General features: G+C 41.7%; 1 protein-coding gene across 2 annotated transcripts in view; it reads right to left on the bottom strand.

Moving 5' to 3' along the window:
- Positions 1-20562, bottom strand: part of LOC138368669 (small integral membrane protein 12-like) — a 159946-nt gene that overhangs the window by 61522 nt on the left and 77862 nt on the right. The window lies entirely within an intron of this gene.

Consider the following 20562-nt stretch of genomic DNA (forward strand, 5'->3'; position numbering starts at 1 on the left):
GTTTGGCACCATTTAGGGTGATCCTCAAAGGTCGATCTTTCCCCTTTTACGTATTTGCCTATTCTCCTGTAGTCGCACACATTCTCTATGGTAGTAAGACCTTCTACGAGGCCAACAATTTTATCTACTACTTTCGCTTCTTCTACAGCTCTTTCTGACCTAGATGTTATCTCCTTTTCTTTGCAACCAAAAATTATCAGGGATTTGCTCCGATCAACTGTGTTTTGAACCAACTTCGGTTTAGATGACAATTCCTTTCTCACTTCCAGCCTAATGTTTGTTTTATCTTGGTTGCTGCAGTGTTTGGCTTCCTTTACTGCTTCTTCAATTTTTTCCTTCTCCTTGGCCACTTGTGCATAGGTGAGTTGCATATCTTCCTTGCACTGTTCTATTCCCTGTGTAACTTCCTCCATCTGTGCTGACAAAAGCTGTTTCTCCTGTTGAATTTCCTTACCTAACCTATTGTAGTCATTTATGTTTAAATTTACTTTAACTTCTTCCAAAGCTATTTTTAAGAGTTTATTTTCTTCTTCCATGGCTTTGCAATTTGTTTCCAATTGATTTTTATCCTTGCACAAGTCTTTCACTATATATCCTCAAGACATAAAACTTTGCTATTCATATGGTCATTACTTTCTTTCAATTTACTAATTATTTCTACATGAGAGTTCACTATAGTATCTAATTTTACCAACTTGTTATGTAGACTACTAATATCAATGCTTTCTTCATTGTATCCCACAAAATCAAGCTCTGTTTTGTTTTTCCTCTTGCTGGCAGCCATCTTGAATGTTCTTCTCTGCACTGGAAACACTAGGGCAACTTTTTCTCATTTGATTTTTCACTTCCCTTAGCACATTCCTGTTATCTCACCTATTTTTCAAAAGCACTATACCTTCATATTCTCTAGGACACCACTCACTATCATCAACCTGTACTACAATACTTAGGATTGTTGAAATATGCTGGAGCTCCTCTGATGCAAGTGTTGACCCTATAGGGGTGTCACCTTTTGAATGAAATGTGCTACTACTGTGCATGTACTACTACTACTGTAAATGTACAGAGTAATTACCTAAGTGTAATTACCTAAGTGTAGTTACAGGATGAGAGCTACGCTTGTGGTGTCCCGTCTTCCCAGCACTCTGTCATATAACGCTTTGAAACTACTGACGGTCTTGGCCTCCACCACCTTCTCCCCTAACTTGTTCCAACTGTCTACCACTCTGTTTGCTAAAGTGAATTTTCTTATATTTCTTCGGCATCTGTGTTTAGCTAGTTTATATCTATGACCTCTTGTTCTTAACGTTCCAGGTCTCAAGAAATCTTCCCTATCGATTTTATCAATTCCTGTTACTATTTTGTATGTAGTGATCATATCACCTCGTTTTCTTCTGTCTTCTAGTTTTGGCATATTTAATGCCTCTAACCTCTCCTCGTAGCTCTTGCCCTTCAGTTCTGGGAGCCACTTAGTAGCATGTCTTTGCACATTTTCCAGTTTGTTGATGTGCTTCTTAAGATATGGGCACCACACAACTGCTGCATATTCTAGCTTTGGCCTAACAAAAGTCGTGAACAATTTCTTTAGTATATCGCCATCCATGTATTTAAAAGCAATTCTGAAGTTAGAAGGCGTGGCATAGGCTCCTCGCACAAAATTCTTTATGTGGTCCTCAGGTGATAGTTTTCTATCTAGAACCACCCCTAGATCTCTTTCTTTATCAGACTTCTTTAAAGATTTCTCACATAATATATAGGTTGTGTGGGGTCTATGTTCTCCTATTCCACATTCCATAACATGGCATTTATTAACATTAAATTCCATTTGCCAAGTGGCGCTCCATGTACTTATTTTGTCCAGGTCTTCTTGAAGGGCATGACAATCATCTTAGTTTCTTATCCTTCCTATTATCTTAGCATCATCAGCAAACATGTTCATATAATTCTGTATACCAACTGGTAGATCATTTATGTAGACAATAAACATCACTGGTGCAAGAACTGAACCCTGTGGTATTCCACTTGTGACATTTCTCCAGTCCGATACATTGCCTCTGATCGCAGCCCTCATTTTTCTATCAGTCAGAAAATTTTTCATCCATGTTAGAAGCGTACCTGTCACTCCTCCAATATTTTCCAGTTTCCAAAACAACCTCTTATGTGGAACTCTGTCGAAAGCCTTTTTTAGGTCCAGATAGATGCAGTCAACCCAACCATCTCTTTCCTGTAATATCTCTGTTGCTCGATCATAGAAACTGAGTAAATTCGATACACAGGATCTTCCAGATCGAAAACCATACTGTCTGTCTGATATTATATCATTTCTCTCCAGGTGTTCTACCCATTTAGTTTTAATTATTTTTTCCAATATTTTGACTATTACACTTGTCAATGATACCGGTCTATAATTAAGGGGGTCTTCCCTGCTTCCACTTTTGTAGATTGGAACTATGTTAGCCTTTTTCCACACATCAGCTACAACTCCTGTATACAGGGATGCCTGAAAAATCAGTTGAAGAGGAATGCTGAGCTCAGGTGCACATTCTCTCAGAACCCATGGTAAAACTCCATCTGGACCAACTGCTTTGTTCTTATTTAGCTCCTTGAGCATTTTTTCCACTTCGTCTCTAGACACCTCTATGTACTCTATGTTGTTCTCTGGAATTCTTATTGTATCTGGTTCCCTGAAGATTTCATTTTGTACAAACACACTTTGGAACTTTTCGTTTAATGTTTCACACATTTCATTTTCATTTTCCGTGAATCTATTTCCCATTTTCAACCTCTGAATATTATCCTTTACCTGCAATTTGTTGTTTATGAATTTATAGAACAGACCTATAGAGTGTGAATACTTCTAGAGAATACCAGAATAGAGTGTGCTACTTCTGGTGCTGCATGTTCGAGAAAAACAGTAAAGTCTGGTCAGTATCCACAACTGGATGCTGCAGTGTATAAGTGGTTTATTCAGTACCGCATAATTGGCATGGCAATACGATTTGAGGAGCTTAAAGTTGCAGCAAGTAAACTTGCCATTCAATTAGGTATAAAAGATTTCAATGCAAGTGATGGGTGGGTTGAAAGATTTAAGGCTCGGCATAACATTTCAAACACCAAAAAAAGTTCTCGTGAGGCGTCAAGTGCTGATCCCACTAATGTTGATTCATTCAAGGCTAAATTAAACGAGTACATTGTCAGTAATAATTTAAGTAAATATCAAATATATACTGCTGAAGAGACATGGTTTATGTGGTGAGCTGTACCAAGTACAGCTTGGTACAGTAGTTACCAAGTTACAGCTTAACCAGTAGGATGCAGGAAAATATTCCTGGACGAATGATAAGCAAGGAACGACTCTCAATCTTGCTCTGTGCTATTGCTGATGTCTCTCACAGGACAAAATGTGCCATGGTAGGCAAGTCTAAAAAACCTCGAGCCTTAACCCTCAAACTGCGAGGGGTCCAAATGGCTTCAACAACCACAAGCACAAGAACAATAAAAAATAAAAAAAATTCTTTCGTCTTATAAAAGTGTTCATTAGTGTTCCCTGATCACGGAAAAAAAATAACAAAAAAATCGTAGGTGGCATATTTTAGCCGCAATAGGGTAGGGAAGTCTGGCAAAAAATAGGCGTTACCAAAGCCTTCACCAGACGAGGTCTACTGCGCCTGAGCTGTCAGGCGGCAGTTGCCACAAAGATATTATTACCCAATTATTTCAATGTCTCTGATTGATTTTTTCTTAGTTTTTTTGCAGTAATATTATTCAATAGTGTGTATTGTGATATATTTATATAATAAAATGTGTGAACCATCGCTGTACTCAAAATTATGGTGTGCATATTAGTGATTCAATTATTATATTCATAAAACAATAAATAGTTTTGCTGTTATTACACTATATACACAAGTTATATATAAGTATCTGAATGCTTTGCTCACCATAATGAACCACTAAGTTGGTATTGTGAGTCAAAATGCAATGAGGAGTGACCGCCACACACCAGCCAGCCACTCGCTGCCACTCCCTCTCTCAACAACACCTCACTCACCCTCATTCTCCTCCCACAATACTGTTTTTGCATTTATTCACTATACACAGACATTATATATAAGTATTTACATGTTTTGTTCACTATAACTGTACATCTAAGCTTGTATGGTGAGTAAAGGCAATAAGACGTAGCTACTCTCACAGTCAGCTGGTAGCGGCCGCCCTCAAGGCTAGACGCACTAATATTTCTCCTCCAACAATATTGTTTTTGTTGTTATTACGCTATATACACACATTATATATAAGTATCTACCTGTTTTATTCACCATACCTGTACAAATAAGCTGATATGGTGCCCAAAGACCATGGTGGCCACCAGTAAACAACATGACAAGTCGTGCAGACAACGCACCTCCCTCACCAAAATGGCGGCTCCCAACCTACTCCTATTGCTGTTATTTCACTATATACACTTGTTATATATAAGTATCTATATTTGTGTTCATGATAGCGAACCACTAAGCTGGTATATTGAGTGCAGTCAATAAAAGATGGCCACACAGAGTCAAAAGACGACGCCACCACCCTCCCTCCCACAGCATTACTCCTCGCTCCATGGACCACAGCGCTAAATATCACCACAATCCTGCTATTATCAGAATTCTGGTCAGTTTTATCACAGTCAGGGGTCTTTTGTAATACTATCATCGCTAAATAATAGCATGAACATGTATATTTTGACATTTTTAGGCGATGCTGTGGTCACAAGCTGAACAGCAGTGCCATGCGCTCATGGTGCGTGCGTCAGCCTTGGTGGCTCGCTCAATACTGAAGTTCCCACACCCAGGAATGTTGGCCACGATTTTTTTCTAGGTGGCGTCTTGTCAACTATCAGTCGTGGCTGCCCCTATCCCATGCGGGGCATTTAAATTAAGGCACTAGACACTAAAACAGCTATTAACCCTTAAACTGCACATGGCGTCATACCATGTCCCATGGTGCACATGGAGTATATATATACGCCATAGGGTGCTAGGCACAATTCAAATGGCACGCGGCTACACGGAGATCACATTAGCTTCCTCTTAGCTCTTGTAGCAGATGCCATAAAAAAAAATTGTGGGCAATATTCTTTGGTGTGTGAGCCACAGTACTGTTGGAGCAACCAAGGCTGGTGCACGCAGCATGAGCGAACAGCATTGCTGTTCAACTTGTGACCACAGCATCGCCGAAAAATGTCAAAATAAATATATAACTGCTATTATTTAGCGATGACAGTATTACAGATGACCCCTGACTGTGATAAAAATGACCAGGATTGTGATAATAGCAGGATTGTTGTGGTAATTAGCGCTGTGGGAGGAATGATGCTGAGGGTCAGAGGGAGTTAGCATCGTTTACTGACTGTGTGGCCACCTGTTATTGTCTGCATTCATCATACCAGCTCAGTGGTTCTCTATGGCGAACACAAATGTAGATACTTATATATAATGTGTGTATTAGTGTAATAACAGCAAAAAGATTATGTTGGGAGGAGCCATTTGGGTGACAGAGGTGGTGTCGTCTGCATGACTTGTCTAGCTGTGTAGAGGGTGGCCACTATGCTCTTTGGGCACCCTACAAGCTTAGGTGTACAGTTACAGTGCATACAACATGTAGATACTTGTATATAATGTGTGTAGTGTAATAACACTAAACAGTATTGTTTGGGGAGACGTACGCGTGACCTTGAATGTGTGAGGGAAGCAGCTGTCAGCTGACTGTGTGTATTGACGTCTCTTAGTGCCTGAACTAACTATATCAGCTTAGTTGTACAGTTGTGTTGAACAAAACATGTAGATACTTATATATAACGTCTGTATATAGTGAATAAAATCACACACAGGATGGTGGGGAGGAGAAAGTGGGCGAGTGAGGCGTTGTTGAGGGAGTGGTAACAAGTGGCTGGCTGTGTGTGGTGGTCACTCCTCGTTGCTTTTCGACTCGATACCAACTTCCTAGTTCGTTATGGTGAATAAAGCATGCAGACCCTTATATATAACCTGTGTATAGAGTGTAATAACAGCATAACTATTTATCTATTGTTTTATGAACATAATTGAATCTCTAATATGCACACCATACTTTTGAGTATAGCGATGATTCACCCCTAATATATTACGATACACTCTATTGAATAATATTACTGCAAAAAAACTAAGAAAATATCAATCGAAACATTGAAATAATTAGGTAATAATATCTTTGTGGCAACTCCCACCTGTCAACTCAGGTGACACTGACCAGCTCTGACGACCGCTCTGTCAACGCCCAAATTTTGCCAGACTTCCTCGGCCTATTGCGCCCAATATATGTCACCTACGATTTTTTTTATCCCCATGCTCGGGGAAGACAAATTAAAATTTTTAGAAGACAAAATAATTTTTTAGAATTTTTTTCTTGCGCACAGGGGTGTAAATCTCCTCAGGACCCCTTAGCAGCTTTACCCTTCCACTGCTCAGGGGTCATGAGGACATTTACACCCCTGTGAGCAAGAAAAAAAATTCTAAAAAATTATTTCGTCTTCTTAAAATGTTAACTTTAATCAAGGAGAGTTGCGCAGATGGCGGCGTGGCGATGTGATGAAGTCAGGCCCGTTTACTAATTTTCGTTGGGGAAGTTCTGTCCACTCGTTTGGCTTTAGATGGAAATATTTTAACCAGAATAGGGGTTTGTTTTGGGGCGCCTACATTTCTGGGTGCCAGACTCGGTTGATGGCAGACATAGAATGCTTCCAACCACACAGGGTTTTTTTATAGGCCATTGCTCCTCGTGCCTCTCTGAGGAGGCCAGGTTCTGGCTCATGGTCCCCAGTAGGCAAGAACTCCATGCACTTTGACTAATGCCAGAAAGCTAATAGTTACATATCAACCCGGATAACTCCAGGGAGTTGATGGGGCTCCCCCCATAAAAGTTAGATATCACAGTTAATATTTACAGACATTAATTTTTTTTTAACCCTTAAACTGCACAACACATCATATGATATGTTGAGTAAATTGCGCACCACATCATATGATGTTTTGGAGTACCGCGCAAGATTTGAACGGCTAGCGGGGTAGAGGGGGTCCCCATACGCTGCCCAGGGGCTATAGTAAACAGCCGCCATTTTGTAAAAAAAAAAATCCAGCTTACGCTACCATCGCATGGGAGGCATCAGTTACCCAGCAGCCACTATGTCGAGCACACGTTCAAACGCCTCCCGGGCGCGCACCATGCAATCACTCGCCCAGGAGCAAATAACTAGTGAATTTTTTCTGATGGTGAGGAAAGTGATTGTGATGACTGACAATGATAGGGACTACATACAATTGACCGATGATAGTAGCACCGACAGTGAAAATGAGACACAGCCACCTCCCATGGCGAGGCCTATACGCTCACCCATGCCACCTCGCCCAGCATCTACTCCAATTCACCCACGATACAATTCATACACAGTTTATACCTGCTTGATGGGGTTCTGGGAGTTGTTCTACTCCCCAAGCCCGGCCCGAGGCCAGACTTGACTTGTAAGAGTTTGGTCCACCAGGCTGTTGCTTGAAGCGGCCTGCAGGCCCACATACCCACCACAGCTCGGTTGGTCCGGCACTCCTTGAAGAAAACAATTTAGTTTTCTCTTGAAGATGTCCATGGTTGTTCCAGCAATATTTCTAAAGCTCGCTGGTAGGACGTTGAACAACCATGGACCTCTGATGTTTATACAGTGTTCTCTGATTGTGCCTATGGCACCCCTGCTCTTCACTGGTACTATTCTGCATTTTCTTCCATATCGTTCATTCCAGTATATTGTTATTTTACTGTGCAGATTTGGGACGTGTCCCTCCAGTAATTTCCATGTGTATGTTATTTGGTATCTCTCTCGTCTCCTTTCTAGTGAGTACATTTGGAGAGCTTTGAAACGATCCCAGTAATTTAGGTGCTTTATTTCGTCTATGCATGCCATATATGTTCTCTGTATTCCCTCTATTTCAGCAATCTCTTCTGCTCTGAAGGGGGAAGTGAGTATTGAGCAGTACTCAAGACGGGACAACACAAGTGATTTGAAGAGTACAACCATTGTGATGGGATCTCTGGACTTGAAGGTTCTCGTAATCCATCCGATCATTTTTCTGGTTAACGCAATATTTGCTTGGTTATGCTCCCTAAACGTTAGGTCGTCGGACATCATTATTCCCAAATCCTTGACATGCTGTTTTCCTACTATGGGCAGATTCGATTGTGTTTTGTACCCTGTATTATGTTTCAGATCCTCATTTCTGCCGTATCCAAGTACCTGGAATTTATCACCGTTAAACATCATGTTATTTTCTGCTGCCCAATCAAAAACTTTGTTAATGTCTGTTTGTAGTTTTTCAATGTCTTCAGCAGAGGTAATTTTTATGTTGATTTTTTTATCATCTGCAAAGGATGACATGAAGCTGTGACTTGTATTTTTGTCTATATCTGATATGTGAATAAGGAATAGCAGTGGTGCAAGGACTGTACCTTGAGGTAAAGAGCTTTTAACTGCGCTCGGACTCGATTTTACTTGATTGACTGTTACCCTTTGTGTTCTGTTTGACAGGAAATTGAGTATCCAGCGTCCTACTTTACCAGTTATACCCACTGACCTCATTTTGTGTGCAATCACTCCATGGTCACATTTGTCGAATGCCTTTGCAAAGTCTGTGTATACAACATCTGCATTCTGTTTTTCTTCTAATGCCTCAGTGATTTTGTCATAATGGTCAAGTAGCTGTGAGAGGCATGATCTTCCTGCTCTAAATCCATGTTAGCCTGGATTGTGGAGGTCATTGGTTTCCATGAATCTAGTGACCTGACTCCTGATCACTCTCAAATACTTTTATTATGTGGGACGTTAGTGCAACTGGTCTATAATTCTTTGCCAATGCTTTGCTACCTCCCTTGTGTAGAGGGGCTATGTCTGCTGCTTTCAACGCATCTGGTATCTCCCCCATGTCCATGCTCTTCCTCCACACTATACTGAGTGCCTGTGCTACTGGCACTTTGCATTTCTTTATAAATATTGAATTCCATGAGTCTGGACCCGGAGCTGAGTGCATGGGCATATTGTCATTTTTTCTTTCAAAATCTGTTACGCTCGTGTTGATACCAGTTATATTTACAGGTGGTTGGATATCACTCATAAAGAAATTGTCCGAATCTTCCACTTTCATGCTGTGTATTGGAGTGCTAAACATGTCCTCATACTGCTTTTTTAGGATTTCACTAATTTCTTTGTCATCCTCAGTGTATGAACCTTCACTAATACAAATATGTCCAATACTGGCAGAGGTTTTTGCTTTTGATTTAGCACATGTGAAGAAATATTTTGGGTGTTTCTTTATTTATTGAATTGCTTTCTGTTCTAGTTGCCTTTCTTCAGTCTGATAGGAATGCTTCAGTCACTGTTCGATTTCTTCAATCTCCCTTTTTAAATTATTTCTTCTTTGTATGGAGAGTCGTGTCTGCTTAAGCATTTCTGTTAATTTCTTCCTTCTTTTGTAATGTCGTCTGCATTCTCTTTCTACATTTGACCTCTTTCTGGCTTTCCTTAAAGGAACATGTTTCAGATTTCATATGCTTCATAAGTCAGTTTTTCTATTCCTTGTGTAGGATTTTTATTTCTTAGAACATTTTCCAATTGAATGTTTGTAAGTTCCCTGTTTATTTTCTCCCAGTCTATCCTTTTATTATTAAAATTGAATTTATTGAATAACCCTTCTCGCTTGTTGTTTCTCTTGGGCCTACTACCGTTATTAATGTATGTTTGCACTTCAATGAGCTTGTGGTCCGAATACGTAGTGTGTCTGATTAGCTCATCATTGTTCGTGAAGGTCAGGTCCAGCGTGTTTTCGTTCCTAGTTGGCTCTGTTATCTGCTGACTGAGCGAGAATTTGTCACAGAATCTCAGTAGTTCCCTGATCTGTGGTTGGTTATTTCCAGGTTGATTTCCTGCTATAATGTTATTGTTTACTATTCTCCATTTTAAACTGGGTAGATTGAAGTCTCCAAGGATGATAATACAGTGGAACCTCTATTAACGAGTTTAATCCGTTCTGGCACCGAGCTCGTTACCTGGAAAACTCATCTTAAGAAACAAATTTCCCCATTTAAAATAAAGGAAATAAATTTAATCCGTTCCACTCCCAAAACCATCCATACTTGTATGACTTTTTTTTTATGTAAATATAATACTGCACATGTAAATATAAATGTTTTGTTGTAGTGTTTTAATATTTACTTTACCTTATGAAGAGTAGTTGCTGGCTGGAGGGAGACGATGAGGAGGTGGGAAGGAGGAGAGGGGTTATGGTGTGGAAGGAGAATCCACCTCTGAGTCAGGCAGACTCTCTCTCTACTTGGGAATTTCAGCCAAATTTCATTTCAAATGCCACACAAGGATGCGTTAGACCAGCACCAAATAAAAAACTACGTCGATTACACTCGTTGTGTCAACAATATAATAGTCTTACCACGAAGATACAATACAATGCCGTTTTCTCAAATAGGCAATGTGGTTATTAACGAAAACGGAAATTTCATGGCAAACATGTATACAATCCCCAAGACGATCGGATAAGAATTGGATTTTATAGAAATATTTGCTCAAATGACGCTTGAGCGCGGTGTTTGGGTGCATTCAAGAGAAAAAAGTGTGTCACGTTCAAGCGACATATACCTGCAAAAGTGATAACACTTTCATAAAGTGTTATCACAAAGTGATAAATTAATTAAACATTTTCACACACCGGGTTGTCACTGCTTTATCAGGGTAGCTTTTCCAAGAATGCGTTCACCTTTTCAAACATTCCAAACACTTCCCTGATCTCAGTGGAAGAGGCAGCATCCTCCCTTACCTCCTCATTCCCTTACTAATGGTGTAAATTGTTGATGAGGACCTGCCATACTCCCTTGTGAGATCAGTCACACAGACACCACACTCATGCTTTGCTATAATTTCCTTCAAATCCACAGTAATTGTGTCTTTCTTCCTCTTGACAATACTATTTTTAGCAAGCAGCTTCTTTGAAGACATCGTGTGTTACAAATTGTAGTCGCAAAACCACTAAAAACCCAAAGAAAAGCTCAAATATATCCAGAGGGATGCTTGTCGTGTGCGATACAACAACACTGGCGTCGGAGGCGTCCGAGAATTTGCGAGAATCCGCGAGATGCGAGGAAGCACCATGTGGTTTTGCTCGTTAATAGAGGCGAGCTCGTCAATAGACACAAATTTGCTGCGAGTAGCTTGCTCGTTACTGGAAAAACTCGTTAATAGAGCCACTCGTTAATCGAGGTTCCACTGTATCTGGTACTGGGTTTGCTAGGTTATGAAGGATAACTCTATTTTGTGGATCTGTTTAGTGAATTCCTCAACTGTTGCATCTGGTGATTTGTATATTAAAATAATGAGTAGATTAATATTTTCTACCTTGATTCCAAGTACAAAGCACCACTTGGTTCCCGAACTTTAGTTATCCGAAACTTCCTGTTTCCTGATTGGTGTTGGGGGAGTCACATTACACGAACTAAGTTCGGGTAGGAAGTAGTCCGCCAAGCTTCACGCCGGCCGGGGTTGGGGTTACCCTACACGAACCAAGTTCGGGTGAGTAGGCGGTCAGCCAAGTGTCGTGCCGGCCCGTGGTGGTGGGTGGGTGGGTGGGTGGGAGATGGTTTAGTTTGCTCACTGACCGTGTCGGGCGCCGCCGGCTACCCTGTGACGTCACAGACTCACGGCCTATTGTTCCCATTGTTTGAATTTGTCACGAGACTGGAGTGTTCATTCCGTGAATTTGTTTTACATATCAGCACAATCAAGGAACATCCGTGCACCATGTCGGCTCCAAATGCACGCATTGTGTCAGTGAAAGCATCTACAAGCGGGTTACGTAAAAGAAAGAGGTCAGTGATGACATTTGAAAAGAAAGTTGAAATAATTAAGAAGGTGGAGAGCGGTGTCCCGAGAAGTGTCGTGTGCGCTGAATATGGCATTAGTAAAAGTACTGTTTTTGATCTTCTTAAGGCTAAACCTATCATTTTTTACTATTTCTCTAGAAGTGAAAGTGATAAAGCAATAAGAAATAGAAAGGTAGTAAGTAAAGCAAAAGTGGAGAGTGTTGATAACGCAGTGTGGGAGTGGTACAAACAGAGACGTGAAGTGACGAAGAAGCCAGTGGCAGGCTGGCTGCTCGTGGAAAAGGCGTGTGAATTTCACCAAGCAATGAAAATTACTCAAAAGTGTGTATACAGTGATGGATGGCTCAGAAGTTTTAAAACCCGTCATGGCATTTGGTTCATTAAAGTGCATGGTGAAAGACAATCTGCTGATATTGTTGGTGCTGATGAGTATGTGAGTAAATTTGCGGAGATGGTGCAGGAACAAAATTTATCTCCAGAGCAAATTTATAATGCTGATGAGACAGGTTTGTACTGGCGTATGCTTCCCACAGACACAATGGCTCATAGTGGTGAGGACAATCCTTCAGGTGGTTATAAACAGAACAAACAGAGAATTTCTTTGTTGTGCTGTGCAAATGCAGCTGGCACGCACAAATTAAAGTTACTTGTGATTGGAATTAGTAAAAACCCCAGGGCTTTAAAGTCAGCCAGGTGCCTCCCTGTGATTTATAAGGACCAGCCAAGTGCGTGGATGTCTCGAGTAATATTTGTCGAGTGGTTTAATAAGAACTTTGTACCCGAGGTGAAGGAGCACCTGAAAAGTGTTGGTCTCCCGCAAAACAGCAAAGTTGTGCTGCTGCTAGATAACAGTTCAACGCATCCACGAGGTGATGAGCTTATAAATGGCAATATTATTGGAACGTTCTTGCCACCCAATACAACCTCAGTGATCCAACCCATGGATCAAGGAATAATTAAGAACCTTAAACACCACTACAAGAGGATGTTTGCCAGACGTCTTAACAATCAGCTTGGAACACTTAATGACTTTTATAAAGTCTTCACAATAAAGTCAGCTATCTGAACTATTGCTAGTGCATAGGATGAGGTACAGCAGACAACACTAAGAAATGGTTGGAAAAAACTTTGGCCCGCGTCAAGTCTGTTTCCTGAGGAAGATGACGAGGCAGATTTTGAAGGATTTGCGGTGAAGAAAGTTAGTGAGAAGAAAAAATTAAGAGAGGAACTCCTAGCCTATGTCAAGGGGATTAAGTCCCCTGAGATTAGAGCAGAACTGGTGACTGAAACAATAGAAGATGACATAGATGGATAGATTTTGATGAAGCCCCAAACAATCGAAACATGACTAATGATGAAATTATAGAATTAGTATGTACAGCAAAAAAGCCAGACGAGTGCAATGAAGAAGATGGAGAGGAAGAGGATGAAGAAACGTTAAAGGAAAAATGTGATATGGAAAAAGTTCAGCAAAATTTTGAATACATTCTGGCATTTATGGACACGAGTTACAGCGAGTTTGAAACTAAGGACATGATGACTCTGTACAATATGTATATGAAGTTTTTAAAAACAAGAGCCAAGGGAATGAAACAAATGTCAATTACAGAGTCTTTTGCAATGGCTTCCAAGAAAGCTCGCATTGCATCACCTGCACCTGATTCATTGCATGTTGACCCAGTCAACCCAACAACTTCAGTCAACCCAACACCATCAACATCCACTACCACCTCTTCCATGTAAATAACTATGCTTCATCAACATCGATCATCAACATAAGCGGATCAGGACTTCAATTATTGGTGAGTACAAACAAAATACGGTCACGCATTTACGCTATGAACCTGTCGATTTTTTCCCCTAGATTTTTTTCACATTTTTTTTTGTATTTTTTTTCCTCCATTTCTCGTATACGAACTTACATGTTAACCGACGGGTCTCGTCCCCAAGGGGTTCGGAAACCAAGTGGTGCTCTGTACCTCTACAACCTCATTGGATGAGTTCAGGAGCTCTGTACATGCCAGCTCCTCTTGTGCTTCTGTGCTTAGAGTCTGAGGATATTTTGGGTGACGAGTCAGTGGAAGGTGACTCTTTTTCTGGTTTTAGTGAAGTGGAATCAAAGCATAGTGTTACTGAGCCTGGTGCCAGTACCAGTGGTGTTACTGGACGAGAATTTGTCACGTCAGCAGCGTCTCGCCCAGCCAAGCGCCATTGCATGGAACATGAGGCACCAAGAGCCTCATGTTCACGTGCTTCCACCTCACGTGCACGTAGCGGCCGTACTATGCGTAGACAAGCTTCACCTCCTGGTTCACGGTGTGCATCGCTTCCTCGCCATCGAGCCCCTGTTGTGTCTCACAGGACACCAGGTGTACTAGTGTGGAGTGATGGTGCTGGTTTTATTCCTCGAATTCCTGCCTTTGACAATAAAGACGTTGGGATTACAGACCTTTTCCCTGATAATGGAGAGGACATGTGTGAATTGGATTATTTTACATCACTCTATGATGAGCCGCTCATGGAATATATTGTATACCAAACGAACCTTCATGCGGCTCATCTCATTGGAAAAGTGATAACAGAATTTTCACGATTGCAGCATTGGAAAACCACCACTTGGTGATATGTACATATTTTTAGAAATATGTATGTTGATGAAGCACTGTGTCAAACATGCTATCACAGATTATTGGAGCAAAGATTTGACTATTCCAACATATTTCTTCGGGAAATATATGTCTCGAGACAGGTTTCAGATACTGCTTAGGTGTCTGCATTTTGCAAGTAATGAGGACCGGACAGAGGATGATAGACTTTGGCGAGTGAGGCACTATATGAATGAAATGATTGGAAAGTTTAGAAATTTTTATGTACCTGCACAGAAGCTGGCGATTGACGAATCCCTTGTGCTTTTCAAAGGACGTGTTTCATTCAAGCAGTATATTCCCTCCAAATGAAACAGATTTGGATTGAAATTCTTTGTTCTTTGTGACTGTGAAAGAAGATACGTGTTACACATGATTCTGCATTCTGCTAGCGATGTAGACACTCCCGGTAATGACGAACATGGTTTCTCGGGTAGTGTGGTGAAGTCACTGATGGCACCATGGATGAACAAGGGCCACATCTTATACACAGATAACTACTATACAAGTCCATTGCTAGCTAGGTTCTTGATTGAAAATAGAACCAGATTAGTTGGCACAGTAAAGCCACGAAGAAGGGAAATGCCAGTGTTTGACGGTAGACTTGCAGTTGGTGAGTGCCAGCTACGAAAATGTGATCAAATACTCTCAGTTCAGTGGAAAGACAAGAGAGAAGTGAACCTGCTGACAACTGTTCATGATGGTACAATGCTGAACATTGGCAAGGTGAACCGTGTAACGAAAGAACCAGTATATAAGCCAGATTGTGTTCTTGACTATAATATCAACATGCGTTTGATTGATAAATCTGACATGATGGTGGGCACTATCGAGTGTGTGCGGAAAACATTGAAATGGACGAAAAATGTGTTTTTTCCATCATGTTGACATGAGCATGCTGAACTGCTATAATATGTATCTGGTGAAAACTGGATGTAAACCTAGTTTCCGTGCGTTTACTTTTACACTTGCGACACAGTTATTAGCAAAGTTTGGCAAAGATGTCCCTGGCATATAAAGACCCATCATGAACCCAGTGTTGCAGCAAGCTGCTACACCCTGGCTCACGTACATGGAGGCCTTTCAAGCACACAGACTAAAACATTTGCCACCAGCTGGGAAGCGTGCAATAGGCCAACGTGAATGCATAGTTTGTAAAGCAACAAAAAGGAGAGATCAGAAACGTAAACTGGTGCAAACATGGTGTGAAGCGTGTGCAGTTCCATTGTGTGCTGTCAACTGCTTCAACGACTACCACTCTCTCCATGACTTCTAAATGTGCAATAATAGTGCACAAATCTGTATGTAGTGCGTGCATGTGCGTAAATATAAAAATGAATATTTTGATTATATAATATATTGGCATAATGATAAACATTTGTGTGCGCATGTGTATACTCGAAGTATGCAACATGTATTGACATTGACCTTGATGTAACATTATATGCAACACAATTAGTGACTAATATTAGTAATAAAATAAGCCTAGACACTGTAAATAATGACGCGAAAATAAATTCGTGGCAACTGTGGCTGCTTGAAGACCGCGTGCAACGCTTCCGGGACGCACCGTGTATGAGCGATCATGCAGGGTGTGACGTCATCGCCCATATTGCCGGCTCAATTACGTTGTCAGTAAGTACAATTTTTTTTTTTGTTTCTCGTGGTCAGGGAACACGTGGGGAGCCGGTCGGCCGAGCGGACAGCACGCTGGACTTGTGATCTTGTGGTCCTGGGTTCGATCCCAGGCGCCTGCGAGAAACAATGGGCAGAGTTTCTTTCACCCTATGCCCCTGTTACCTAGCAGTAAAATAGGTACCTGGGTGTTAGTCAGCTGTCACGGGCTGCTTCCTGGGGGTGGAGGTTTGGTCGAGGACCGGGCTGCGGGGTCACTAAAAAGCCCCGAAATCGTCTCAAGATAACCTCAAGAACACGACTTAACAGGTTAGGAAGAATTTTTTTTTTTTTTTTTTGGTATGCGCCTGTGGGTGATAAATGCTAATTATAATTAGCCCTGAGCAACACAAGGATTAACCGTTAACCACTGAACTGCGCCGAGTATTCTCGGTCTGTGGGAAACTGCGCCAACAGAGAAAACTCTTTTTCATTTTTCCGTACCCATTCTAAATGTGTGTGAGGTTGGTTGTGTAAGAAATGGACTCTTAGGACCTCCAGTGGGAGGCAGCCATCTTGGAAAAAATTCCCGTAACCCCAAGGGCTGCCGGCTGGGTTAGTATTGAGTGAGCAACCATGGGTGGTGCACATGTCTCTGGCTACCAAACACCTGTCCAACACGGTGTTGAAAGATCGCGCGCTGTCGGTGAAATTCAAACCTTATTGTTTGAAGAACATAAGGGCCATAATATTGAAGCTAGGCACAATAAGAACCTAGCACAAAGGTTGAATGCAAGTGATACAGCACCTATGAGGACGATACAGCGAGTGTATCCAATTGTAGCTCTGAGCGCCATCCTTGCCCACCTATGCTGTGCTGGTTGATACCTGGTTGATGGGGTTCTGAGAGTTCTTCTACTCCCCAAGCCCGGCCCGAGGCCAGGCTCGACTTGTGAGAGTTTGGTCCACCAGGCTGTTGCTTGGAGCGGCCCGCAGGCCCACATACCCACCACAGCCCGGTTGGTCCGGCACTCCTTGGAGGAATAAATCTAGTTTCCTCTTGAAAATGTCCACGGTTGTTCCGGCAATATTTCTTATGCATGCTGGGAGGACGCTGAACAACCGCGGACCTCTGATGTTTATACTGTGTTCTCTGATTGTGCTATGTCAAATTTATTTAGATGATACATAGATGAATTTTTTCTGCGTTCAATGATGCATCTGATACAAGTAGCATAGATGAACAGTATTAGCGGCTTCCATGGTGATGTTTTCCATAGATATTTTCAAGAATACTGTAGACACTCGATTATCCGGGATTCGAACATCCGGAAAATGCCCTTATATGGCCAAAATCGTGACCGGATAAAGTTCTCAATATCCGGCCAAAATGTCCGTGGAAGCTGAATAAAAGCTGGTTTAGCCGGATAAAAAATCGGAGCCAGTTAACTTGCTGCCGATGTTATACTATTCGAACAGTCAGCCGGATAAGCATTGAATTGTCCAGATATGAAAGCCATGGGGCGGGCCGTATCGTATTAATCCTGTCTGGCTGTGGCTCGAGGCGCATGGTGGAGGAGGGGGTGGGGTGGGTGGGTGGGTGGTGTCGTCAGGGGTGGGAGGGGAGCATTGGGAGGGACCACCTGGGTACAGTTATTACCATTAATTCTAGAACAATTCATCATAGCCAAAAAAAAAGAAATACTAGTAATTATGTAATAACAAATATATAAGTTTCCTAAAATCAATGTGCACAGGCTGAAGTTCCCTAAAAAAATATTGAGAGTTTTTCCTCCTGGCTGCCTATGTAACATGCTATAACTGCCTCAAATGAACCCGTCCAACACTGGTCAACCCATGTGCTCTCGTCCCTCGTGTTATACCAGTGCCGCGCCATTAGTGAAATATTTTTTTAAGTAATTTTTTATTTTCATAGTAACTTTGAACATTTTTTGCCAAGACTATGTCTGGTAGCAGCATCAATCATTCTGCAGGTGTTAAAAGGAAGAAGATTGTCCTAACAAAGACAAGTTACGTGTTATACACCTCAACAAGTGAGGCGTCACAGGCAAGCCAAGTGCCTTCAACAAGTGAGGCATCACAGGCAAGCCAAGCGCCTTCAACAAGTGAGGCGTCACAGGCAAGCCAAATGCCTTCAACCCGTGAAACTTCAGCAGCTGGCAGTCAAAACTAACTTTGCTTAACAACTTAACTGCGCCAGCCGAGTATTCTCGATCGGCGGGAAACTGCGCCAACCGAGAAAACTCTTTTTTCATTTTTCCGTACCCATTCTAAATGTGTGCGAGGTTGGTTGTGTACGAAATGGACTCTTAGGACCTCCATTGAGAGGCAGCCATCTTGGAAAAAAATCCCAGAATGCCCTAGGGCTGCTGGCTGGGTTAGTACTGAATGAGCAACCATGGGTGGCGCACGCGCTTCTGGCTCCCAAACACCTGTCTGACGCGGTGTTGAAAGATAATGCTGTGTCTGTGAAATTCAAACCTTATTGTTTGAAGAACATAAGGGTCATAATATTGTTGAAGCTAGACACAATAAGGACCTAACCCAAAGGTTGGATGCAAGTGATACAGCACCTATGAGGACGATACAGGGAGCGTATCCAGTTGCAGCTCTGAGCATCATCCTTGCAATCCTATGCTATCTCTCATTTATTTAGATGATACATAGATCAATTCACTTTCTGTGTTCAGTGATGATGCATCTGATACAAGTAGCATAAATGAACAGTGTTAGCGGCTTCCATGGTGGTATTTTCCATAGATATTTTCAAGAATACCTGAATCTCTTCTTGACTGACGGACACTCATTGAGGCAAGCTGAATCTTTTCCTGTGTGGAACCATACAAAGCAATCTTTTCAAGGCTCCCTTACAAATTGATCTTTTCCTATAATCTTTGCAATACAGTACTACCAAGCTTTTATGTAGCATACAACCTACAAGTACTAAAGCCAAGGGTGCATGTGAGTGTGTTATTTGCAAGCACATAGAATGAAGAAACAGGAAGCGAAAATTTATCAGTACTTTGTGCAATGTGCGCAAAGTCGCGCTGTGCACCATGGACTATTTCATTCATTATTACTCACTTCCAAAGTACTGCGAGTGTAATACAGTGTGTTACTGTGTAAATAGTTTGTGAAACTGTACATATTGTAATTTTAGTGAATTTTTAACAAGTAATACTGCAACAATAAACATTTATTGTGGACACATTACTGACACATGTATCACAGTTCCATGGAACATTATGAACGTTCACTGTATACATATTGTAAAGGATACAAATATGCATCATATACAATAAAAAAAATAAAACCGCATTGGAAATACATAGAACAAATAATTGAAAATATATTTGTGGCAACACCCGGTGCTTGAATGGCCCGCGCAACCGTATCTAGGCGATTCATGCACTGGCTACCAGACCCTGATGACGTCACAGCGCACCTTGTCCACGTCCTCACAGCCAAAGTAAGTGGAATTTGGCACAGTACAACCTCGATTCAACGAATCTCCGGCTAGTTCGCACATTTTTCAGGCCAGATTTACTCACCCGGTTCGACGAACAATGGTTCGCCGAAGCAGGGATGTTCGGATTTGCTTACGATGTCCAGACAGAGTTCACAGACTGGTGGAAAACTTTCCCATTCTATCACAGATTAAAATTAATAATTCTCTCATATGACAAGTTGGATCAAAGCTTGGGAGCCTCCCTTTCAAGCTTTTCCTGCCTGCCTGCCTGCCTGCCTGCCTGCCTGCCTGCCTGCCTGCCTGCCTGCCTCCCTCCCAGCCTTTCCCTGCCTGCCTCCCTCCCAAGCTTTGCCTGCCTGCCTCCCTCCCAGCCTTTCCCTGCTTGCCTCCCTCCCAAGCTTTCCCTGCCTGCCTCCCTCCCTGCCTACATTTCAGCCTCTCCATCCCTGCCTGCCTGCCCATCCACCCACCAGTCAGCCATCACTGACACAATGAGTGCATTTGGAACCGACATGGTGCACAGATGTTCCTTGATTGTGCAGATAAGTCCAACAAAGTCACGGAATGAACACTCCAGCCTCTTGACAAATCTAAACATAGTGTTAAAATTAAAGTTGCAGTAATTTTAGTGTACATTAGTTTTCATAAACTGTATTGTAGTACTCAACATACAGCAGAACTACTCAACACAGTGTTAACGACATAATACACTACAGTATGTATTTACTGAACAACATTCACAACTCCATGAGACTTCAAGATGGACATAACTCCAACAATAAGGTAAATAACAAATGTAACACAGTATTTGTTAGCAGAGTAATAATATATAGGTACAGTATATAATATGATAATGCA

This window comes from Procambarus clarkii, chromosome 25 (genome assembly GCF_040958095.1).
Source record: "Procambarus clarkii isolate CNS0578487 chromosome 25, FALCON_Pclarkii_2.0, whole genome shotgun sequence".
Classification (NCBI taxonomy): Eukaryota; Metazoa; Arthropoda; class Malacostraca; order Decapoda; family Cambaridae; genus Procambarus; species Procambarus clarkii.